Source organism: Mastomys coucha, unplaced genomic scaffold (assembly GCF_008632895.1).
Source record: "Mastomys coucha isolate ucsf_1 unplaced genomic scaffold, UCSF_Mcou_1 pScaffold7, whole genome shotgun sequence".
In the NCBI taxonomy this organism is placed as follows: Eukaryota; Metazoa; Chordata; class Mammalia; order Rodentia; family Muridae; genus Mastomys; species Mastomys coucha.
Window position 1 is genome coordinate 78048532 of NW_022196913.1, and position 10357 is coordinate 78058888.

At 40.1% G+C, this 10357-nt stretch overlaps 1 pseudogene; it reads left to right on the forward strand.

The window, feature by feature from the left end:
• The first annotated feature begins 1231 nt into the window (after positions 1–1231).
• LOC116082241 lies at positions 1232–1531 on the forward strand (annotated as a pseudogene).
• Positions 1532–10357: the final 8826 nt, after the last annotated feature.

Consider the following 10357-nt stretch of genomic DNA (forward strand, 5'->3'; position numbering starts at 1 on the left):
TGGAGAGATGGCTCAGTAGTAGTCTGCTCTTCCAAAGTCATGAGAGAGTTCAATTCCTAGCAACCACATGGTGACTCACAACCATCTGTAGTTGGATCTGATGCCCTCTTCTGGTATGTCAGTAACAGGATGCTCATATACATTACATAAATTTTAATAAAAAATTAAAAAAAAAACAGTGTTGAGACTGCTATAGTCTATGGAAGCTTTTGAAGTTGCACTGAATGGATATTTGCATTGTGATATGGATACAAGCCTATGGAAGCCAGGGAGTGGAATGTGGTATGTTGGATAAGAATGTGCTGCCACAGCTTAGATTTGAATGCTTGACTACCAGGGAGTGTCACTATTTGAAAGGGTTAGGAGGTGTGGCCTTGTTAGAGGAAGTGTGTCACTGGGTCTGGGTTAAAGGTTTCAAAAGCCCAAGTCAGTTTCCTTGTCTCTCTCTTCCTCTTGCCTGTGGAATCAGAGTATCTGCATGTCACTATGCTCCCTGCTATGATGACAATGTATTAAACTGTAAACTATAAGCTTCAATTAACTGCTGTCATTTATAGAAGTTGTCATGATCATGGTATCTCTTCACAGCAATAGAACATTGACTAAGAAAATCGTCTATTTGATGGAATCTAAAATCACCTCGGGGAGAAGCCTGTGGGAATATCTGAGGGATTTTCTAGACTGGATTACTTAATGTTGAGGGACCCACCTTAACTGTGTGTGTCATCATTCCATAAACAAAGTCCCAAACTGAAAAAAAAAAGGAGAAATCTGGGGTGGCCACACAAACACGAAAAACAACTTTTTAATACTTAAAAGAAAATTTTAAGGAAAAGGTAACCCAAAACCAATATTTATTCTTTTCTGCATTCTAAGTACATATACAACACAACCAACTGCTTCATGCTTCTGACACCATGATGGGCTATGTCTTTGAACTGTAGCTAAATAAATTCCTTCTTTAAGTTGCTTTTGTCAGGCATGTTGTTGTAGCAATAAGAAAAGTAATTTATATACTACAGAACTCTACAAGAAGGATAAGTCCCATATAATTTATAATTTCTCAGCACATATGTTGCATCTGCAATATTGTAGGTGCTCAGCTCAGTTTATTGAAGACTTATAATGAATTTCTTCAAGATGATTTGTATAAATTCCTATTCTAGCTACATTAAGATTTAAAATAGCTTTCTGCGCTCTCGCTGGACCAGTGAGTAGGGACGGCCTCAGAATGCAGAACGACGCCTGAGAGTTTGTGGACCTGTACGTGCCGCGGAAATGCTCCGCGAGCAACCGCATCATTGCTGCCAAGGACCACGCGTCCATCCAGATGAATGTGGCCGAGGTTGACCGGGACACAGGCTGGTTTAATGGCCAGTTTAAAACCTACGGCATCTGCGGAGCCATTCGCAGGATGGGTGAATCAGATGACTCTATTCTCCGACTGGCTAAGGCTGACGCAATTGTCTCAAAGAAATTTTGAGCAGAAGAAATCAGGAATAATTTGTAACAAATAAAAGCTGTACCTGTGGGGGGAAAAAAAAGAAAAAAAAAGAAAAAAAAAGATTTAAAATAAGTTCTTATGAGCCACTTTTGAAATTTAGCCATTATTTGTAACTTGATTTTCCATTACAAAAAGATTCTAGAAATGAAACACTAGTCTCATAATAATCTCTTTCCCTCCCTCCCTGTGTGTGTATGATGCATATAATACTTATGTGTGAACAGGTTTATATGAGTGTGAGCATTTGTGTTCTGATGCTTATGGAGGCTAGAAGTTGACATCAAGTGGTGTGCTTATTCCCTGCCTACCTTATTTTTCAATTAATTAATTTACTTTAATCATATGAGCTAGTATGTGTGCTTGTACAGGCCCAGTGCATGTGTAAAGGTTGGGAGACCAGTTTGGGGGTTAGTTGGTTCTCTCATTCCTTTTTTTTTTTTTTTAAGGCTTATTTATTTATTTTATGTGTATGGGTACACTATAGCTGTACAGATGACTAGGCGCCATCATGTGGCTGCTGGGAATTGAACTCAGGATGGCCCACTCGCTGGGTCTGCTTGCTCCAGCCCGCTTGCTCATGCCCTGCTCACTCCGGCATAATACACTGTAGCTGTCTTCAGACGCTACAGAAGAGGGCGTCAGATCTCATTACAGGTGGTTGTGAGCCACCATGTGGTTGCTGGGATCTGAACTCAGGATCTTCGGAAGAGCAGTCGGTGCTCTTACCCGCTGAGCCATCTCGCCAGCCCCTTTTTTTGGTTTTTTGAGACAGGGTTTCTCTGTGTGTCCTGGAACTCACTCTGTAGACCAGGCTGGCCTCAAACTCAGAAATCCTCCTGCCTCTGCCTCCCAAGTGCTGGGATTAAAGGCATGTGCCTACCACCGTCCGGCCGTTCCATTTGTTTTGAAGCAAAATTTCCTTTGTTTCTGTTGCTGCATGGTGTACTGAAGGCTATTTTGCACTTGAGCTTCCAGATGATTCTCTGGATACACCTCCCTTCTCACCGTTGAAGTGCTGGGATCACCAACAGGAGCTTCACATCCTGCTATCCTGCTAGTTGTATTATTTAGGGAATAACATTTAAAAAGTCAATATGTACCGGGCAGTGGTGGCGCACACCTTTAATCTCAGCACTTTGGAGGCAGAGGCAGGCGGATTTCTGAGTTCAAGGCCAGCCTGGTCTACAGAGTGAGTTCCAGGACAGCCAGGACTACACAGAGAAACCCTGTCTTGAAAATCCCCCCCCCCAAAAAAAAGCCTGTATGCATTCTGTAGAGATCCTTTTTAAAAATATTTTTAATTCACAGTTGGTAAACTCATAGATAGGAAGAACATGAATATGAAGGGAAAATGGTATCTCCTCAAATTCTGTTCTGAACAGTAAGTCCCAGTTGCAATGAAATTTAATAAAATGATCAAGAAGCATTTTTGAAAATACCAAGGAAGCTCCAGAGAGTGCCTCTTCTTACAGACTCTGCTTGCAAACACAGTTACTACCCTGCATGTCACAAATCCTGCCTTCCCCTCCAGCTGCTAGTCCTTCATCCTGCATCCTGCTGGTAACCTCTCCTACTGGTCCTACAACAGACAGCATCACTCCAATAATTTATTTTGATATTAGACTTCTATTTACATGCCATTGGCTCCTTCTTGTCTTTACACTAGCTGTAAAGTTCTGAATATCTCCTAATAATCTTTAAATGTTTTAACTTCTTCTTCTTCCTCTTCTTCTTCTTCTTCTTCTTCTTCTTCTTCTTCTTCTTCTTCTTCTTCTTCTTCTTCTTCTTCTTCTTCTTCTTCTTCTTCTTCTTCTCCTTCTTCTTCTTCTCTTCCTCCTCCCCCTTCTCTTCCCCCTCCCCTTCTCTTCCCCCTCCCCCTCTTCCTCTTCCTTCTTCTCCTCTTCCTCTTCCCCCTCTTCCTTCTTCTTGTTGTTCTTGTTGTTGTTCTTTTTCTTGTTCTTGTTCTTCTTGTTTTTGTTCTTCTTCTTTTTCTTCTTCTTCTTCTTCTTCTTCTTCTTCTTCTTCTTCTTCTTCTTCTTCTTCTTCTTCTTCTTCTTCCTCTTCCTCTTCTCCTCCTCCTCCTCCTCCTCCTCCTCCTCCTTCTTTTCTTCTTCCCCTTCCTTTTACTGTTCCTCTTTCTCCTCCTTCTTGTTATTAGTATTAGTATTAGTGTGTGTGTGTGTGTGTGTGTGTGTGTGTGAGTGTGTGTGTGTGTGTACTGTGTGTGAGTACAGGTGTGAATGAAGGTTAAGAGACAACTTTTGGGAGTCAGTTCTCTTCCCAGCAGGGATTTCAAAGATCAAAGTTAGGTTTTCTTTACAAGCTCAGACATCTTGTTCCCCTCCCCGCTTTGGGATAGACCTTTCTATGTACTAACGTCTTAGCATTTACTGATGACTTAGCTTTCTCATTATTATAATTGTAATTCTTCTAGAGATGTTGGGCCAGGTAAGTGACACACTAGTATGTCAACACCCCGGACAGCTTTTAGAGACAACTCATCCCATGCAAGAAAGTATTCAGTGCTGTCACTAACTGAGCAGAACTTGTGCTACACTGCACTACTTAATTTTGCCTTGTAGCCAAAATGCCTGGAGAAACAATGCTGCGTGTGGCAGAGAAAAGCTGTACATGTCACTGCAGACCAAGGAGAGAGCAAGCAGGAGCGATGTGTGGGTTGTAATCTTTAAACGCTCTCCAGTGGGGGACCCTATCTCCCAATGTTTTTAGACACCCCCCCCCCAATAACATCACCATCCAGAGGCCAAGCATTCAAAATGAATCTGTGGGCAAATCGGCAAAGTCAACAATTGTTCGGTGCAGAGATAGTTCTGTGAGTGTAGGGATTGGTATTTTACACAGTTTTCTCTCAATGTACCCCATAATAGTCCTCCAAAGGAAATATAATTTACCCCCCTTTTCAAATTATAATGAGATTATACCAATAAGAGTGAGATACCTCCTCTGTTACCTCCCACTCTGACAATATTCAGTGAAGGATACTCATGTACTTAGTCATTTTTAGATTTATGTTTTACTTATTTAGTAAAGGAAATTATATTTTCTCCACTGGACTTTTGTAAAGTATATAAACTACCATCCCAGTGTCCAGACACCATCTCTACCAAAGTGCTGCTCTTAGTACTCAAGTCTAACCCTTTCCTTGGATACCAATAGGAGGTTCTCAAGTCTGTCTGTCTGACAGTTACAACAGGATAACTTGTTCTCTCAGCCTTGGACTGTGGTCTCTATGAAAGGCCAGCACCTTTCTCTGCCTTCCATATTAACCATCACTACCCTGCTCAGAGGTGACACCATTCATTCATAACAGGTATTGAGAAGATAAACAGAAGAGATTAGAATGTACTTCCCAAGCACAACACATTGTATTGTGGGAGCCTGCCAAAGGGGATTGAGGAAGTTAGATATCTGTAGGAGGACTTTATGAAGCCCCAGTGTATCGTGTAACCTTAATGAGTAAGACCGTACACTTGATGGCAATCTGTAAAAGATGAGTAAGAGAGCACTCCTTAAAATTTAGACAACTGCACTCCTGTCGTGTGTGCCAGGCTCCTTCTCCAGATGCTGCAATAAATGAAAAAGATGGTTGTCATGGGGATGGCAGATTAGAAGTCCATTTCAACAAAATAGAAGAGACTGTATTTTCCATGTACGTAATATTTGTAGATTATCTTTCTCACAGTTGTAACCTAAGTCATTAGAGCTCAAAACCCATAAACATACTTTATGAAGTTTTTGTTCTTTTGGTAAATGAAGTCTAATATTTATAAGTAAATGTTGAAAAGCTTCTCTGCCTTTGAAAATATATTTTAATGTTCTTCCGCAAGATATAGCTCCACCTTTCCTGAAACCCCTTCTGCTACATCCTTGGCTTCATTTTGTTTGAAGCTCATATTTTACTTTTTGAATCATTTGTCAGAGGCAAAATATGTACTACCACAGAGGATACACCAGCACAGGAAATGCTCTTGGAGCATGGGAAACTCATTTAATAACTCATGGTAATCAGTTAGCAGAGAGATTTGTAGATGGTAATATTCAGATTCATATGTAGCCATTTAATCTGTTCTTCACAATTCAGAATGTAATTACAGATCCACAGCTGGGAGACTCTGCCAGTTGACAAGCATTTGCTGCAGGGGGAGAAGTTGTCAGCTAGACTTACTTTGCCTGGTTGGATGAGATAGGTTTGGTGAGTAACACAGAGGAAGCTGGATGTTTGTAAATTAAATGAATTTTAGGTCATCACAAATCTGACCGCTCTTTCCTGAAATATTGCTGCGTAAATCAAATTTTTCAGGTGTAATAACTTAAAATAGAATTGTATTCCCTGGGAAAATAGTAATGTCTTGGCACTTAGACATTTAGTCATGACCTTCTTTTACCTAGACCAAGGTTTAAATAATGGCTTCCTTCTCCTCTGCTCATCTGATTTTGCTTGTGTGCGCCCGTGTGTGTGTGTGTGTGTGTGTATGTATGTATGTGTGCGTGTGTGTATGTGCGCATGTGTGTGTATATGTGTCTGCGTGTGTGTATGTGTGTATGTATGTGTGCATGTGTGTGTGTGCATGTGTGTGTGGTGTGTGCGTGCATGTGTGTGTATGGTGTGTGTGTGGTGTGTGGTTTGTGTGTGCATGTATATGTGTGTGTGTAGGTATGTGTGTGGTGTGTATGTGTGTGTATATGTGTGTGCATACATGTGTATGTGTGTATGTGTGTGTATGTGTTGTGTGTGTTGTGTGTGTGGTGCGTATGTGTGTGCATGCGTGTGTGTGTGTCTGTATGTGTGTATGTGGTGTGTATGTGTGTTGTGTGTATGCATGTGTACATGTGTTGTGTGTGTGTTGTGTGTGCGTGTGTGTATGTATGTGTTATGTGTGTGTGCACATGTATGTGTGTTTGTGTGTGTTGTGTGTGTGTATGTGTGTGTATGTGTCCACATAAGTACATGTGAATAATTGTGTGTTTAAAGGAAAGGGAAATTACAGAGAAAATCTAATTTTCAAATTAAAAGTTTATTGTCAAGTATCCTGAGCTCTAAACCAGACTTCTTGAAGGACTAGACTACATTTGGGTAAATAGATGATTTTGTAGCCTGTTTTGTGTCTTTTACATCTCCAGCCCTCATGTTCTTTCTTTTAAATGAGCTACAATTAAATGAGTCAATATATATATATATATATATATATATATATATATATATATCAAGATTGTCGAGGATCTGAATAGAAATGACATGAGTTGTGAAGCCTAAAATAACAGTTTTCTTTTTTCCTGTGATGGTGTGAAAATTAAGCAATTATATACTTCCTAGGTTACAAAATTGATATAGACCTAACTAACATATTTCCCGTGTTCTTGTTTATCAGGCACAAACTCAATTATGCTTGATAATTGAGAATGGAGAGATGACTCAGACATTAAGAGTGACTATGCTTCCAGAGGCCCTGGGTTTGATTCCCAGAACCCACATTTAATGACTCACAATCATCTGTAACTGCAGCTTCAGGTCATTTGACATCTTCTGGTTGCTGAAGGCATGTATAGTCACCTGCACAGACACACACAGAGAACCACATACAGACCCCCCCCACACACACACTGAGAAACTCACACACACACACATGCACACACACACAGAGACTCACACACACAGAGACACACACAGACACAAGAACAGACACATAGATGCACAGAGGCACATACAAATAAAATCTTTTTAAAAAGTGTTTCATCTAAGAATATCTTTAAGACTTTACAAGAAAAAGTGACAAATAAATTAAGGATGATGAACCTAAAACTCCATTCCCAGCCTTTCCTCTGTTCCCAGCCTTCTGCATTCTCAGCCTTTCCTCTGTTCCCAGCCTTCTACCTGTCAGAGGCTGGAAATATTAACAGTTTTCTTTCTGCCTCCCCTGCATCCCGACATGGGCATGTGAGCCTGTTCTTGCATGAGCAGACTGTACTGTGAGGTTCCCAAGATAAGCAGACTGTACTGTGAGGTTCCCAAGATAAGCAGACTGTACTGTGAGGTTCCCAGGATAAGCAGACTGTACTGTGAGGTTCCCAGGATAAGCAGACTGTACTGTGAGGTTCCTAGGATAAGCAGACTGTACTGTGAGGTTCCCAGGACAAGCAGACTGTACTGTGAGGTTCCCAGGACAAGCAGACTGTACTGTGAGGTTCCTAGGAGAGCTTCCCATGCCTGACACAGAGCAGCTTGGGTTGGTGTTCCCTGCTCTCTCCTCCGCTTATCTTTGTCTTAAATGTATGTAGGTTATCCACCACCTGGGTGGCATGTCGTGCCCAGGTGTTCAAAAATACAAAGCTTTCTAATATCCTTATATTATATTATATTATACTTACATTTATTTTATATATTTATATTTTATTAATATCCTTATTCTAATATCCTATATCTTTTAATATCCTTACATTAGAAAGGTGATATAGAAAAATGACATTATGGGGAAATATGGCATTATTTAGCAAGAGAGACAACCTCCTGTCACATCTCTTCAAATTATATTTAACAAGTCCCTACATTTAACCTCAAGTTAGTTTGATTGTTCTGAATATTTATAGCCAAGAAAACATCCTAATGGAAGACTCATTTGATTTTCCAGTCTGAGACTCCATCCCTACTCCCAAGGATATGTGGATGTTTTTCATTTTATTTTTTATGTGTACAGTTCCATGTGTAATAATCATTAAAATTTTCCTTTTTTTTTCCAATTTTAAAATAAGGTAGACTTTTTTTTAACAAGTGGAAGAGAAACCCTAGCTTGATAGGATGTACATATCAGCAATATATCAAAATGCACAGGTAGCTAAGTTCAAGAATCACCCTTAGAGTGATGATGGCTTTGAACCAGTTTGGAGATGAGGTCGGTGACACACCGGGAAGAAGGAAATTTAAAGTCAATCCCTTCTAATTAGGGGTTTGGGTAGTTTATCCCAACTTCGTACATCAAGGCATTCTCTGTAAAAGTTAATGAAATTGACTTTCATGAAGCGGAAAGTACAGCCTCCTGGCGAGGCTTCCTAGGTCTTCCAACCTCAATCTGTGTCTCCAAAATAGATCTGTCTGGCTTTTGGTAGAAAGGTATCGTCGTTGTCTTACCAAGCACCTATCCTGTGGACCCTGCACCCCACAACTAGCACACCATAGAATAGATGTGCTTCTATCGTTCCTGATTTGTTCCATACACTGTCTTATCGGCTTCAGCATCTAACACCATGGAGGGTCTTGCAGTCAATTCAGAGAGCCGTTAATATCACTTGTCTGAATTAAATATTCATCAATTCTCCATTAAGTCTAATTTTAAATTTGCGTGCCAGTTCATTCAATAACAATTATCTATTGACTTTCTAAAATCGGGGTTAAATTTGCACACAATCGCATGTTTAAAACCTGCATTTCAGTCTCATCAAGTGTGTCCACATTGCTTTACAACTGACAATTTAATACGTTCCAAGACATTCCTGTCATCCTAACAGAAAGCTCTGTACCTATTAAGTATTTGTTTGCCACTCTCTATTTCTGAAAGCTGGGAAAACCACTAATCTGGTTTTTATCCATATGGATTTATAGGCTCTTCTGGTATCTTGTCTAAGTGGGGTCATATAATGTGTGAGCTTTTGTATCAAGCTTCTTGACTTAGTATGATGGTTGTAATGTTGCTTTAATCATAACACTGATCAATATTTAATTTACTTTTAGAATTTCTTTAAAAACAATTTTATTTTTATTTTATGTGTATAAGTGTTTTGCCTGTATGGATGTCTGTGTACCGTGTGCATGCCTGGTATCTATGGAGGCTAGAAGAGACTTTCAGATTCTCTGGAACTGGAGTTAAGGATGGTTGTGAGCTACCATGTGAGTGCTGGGAATTGAACATAGGCCCTCTAAAAGAGCAAAAGGCACTCTAGACTGCTGTCGTAGAGTAACTGCTGCTCTGATGAAACACTATGATCCAAGCAAGTTGGGGAGGAAAGGGTTTCTCAGCTTACACTGTTCCTCATCAAAGGAAGTCCGGACAGAAACTCAAACAGGGAAAGAACCTGGAGCCTCAGCTGATGCAGAGGCTGTGGAGGAGTGCTCTTACTGGCTTGCTCCCCATGGTTTCCTCAGCCTGCTTTTTTATAGAACCCAGGGCCACCAGTTCAGGGATGGTATCACCCATAATGGGTTGGGTCATCCCACATCAGGTTTGCCTTCAATCCGAGCTCATGGAGTTATCGTATTAACTGAGGTCCCCTCCTCTCAGATGTCTTTAGCTTGTGTCAAGTTGCCATCAAACCATCCAGTACAATGCTGAGCCACCTCTCTCTCCCCTTTGTATAAAGTTTATTTACCAATCTTAATCCTATTTTGAATAAGTAAATGCATTTCTCAAGACAGCTGTAAACATATACCATCATGTGGGCACTGGGAGTTAAGCCAGGTCCCTAGAAGGTCAATCAGTGCTCTTAACTGCTGAGCCCCACATTATTTCTTTTGATGGCACATAATACTTCATTGTCTTCAAATGCTACATTTTGTTAACCCATTTATAGCATTCCCTTGGGGCTAATGTGTCTATAGACATTCATGTGCTCTCATTTGGTTTCCTACCTGTCTTAAATTCTTTTAGTGATGTTTCCAAGAGTGGGATAGTTGAATCATATAGTAATTTAAGTTGAACTTTTTGAGGAAAAATCTACACTATATTGTTTTTCACATTAATTGCACTATTTTACACACACAAGCAATGCATAGGGTCTGCCATTTATTTATATACTTATAAACACATTTTGTTTTATAAAGAATGAGAACCATCATCTTGAGTA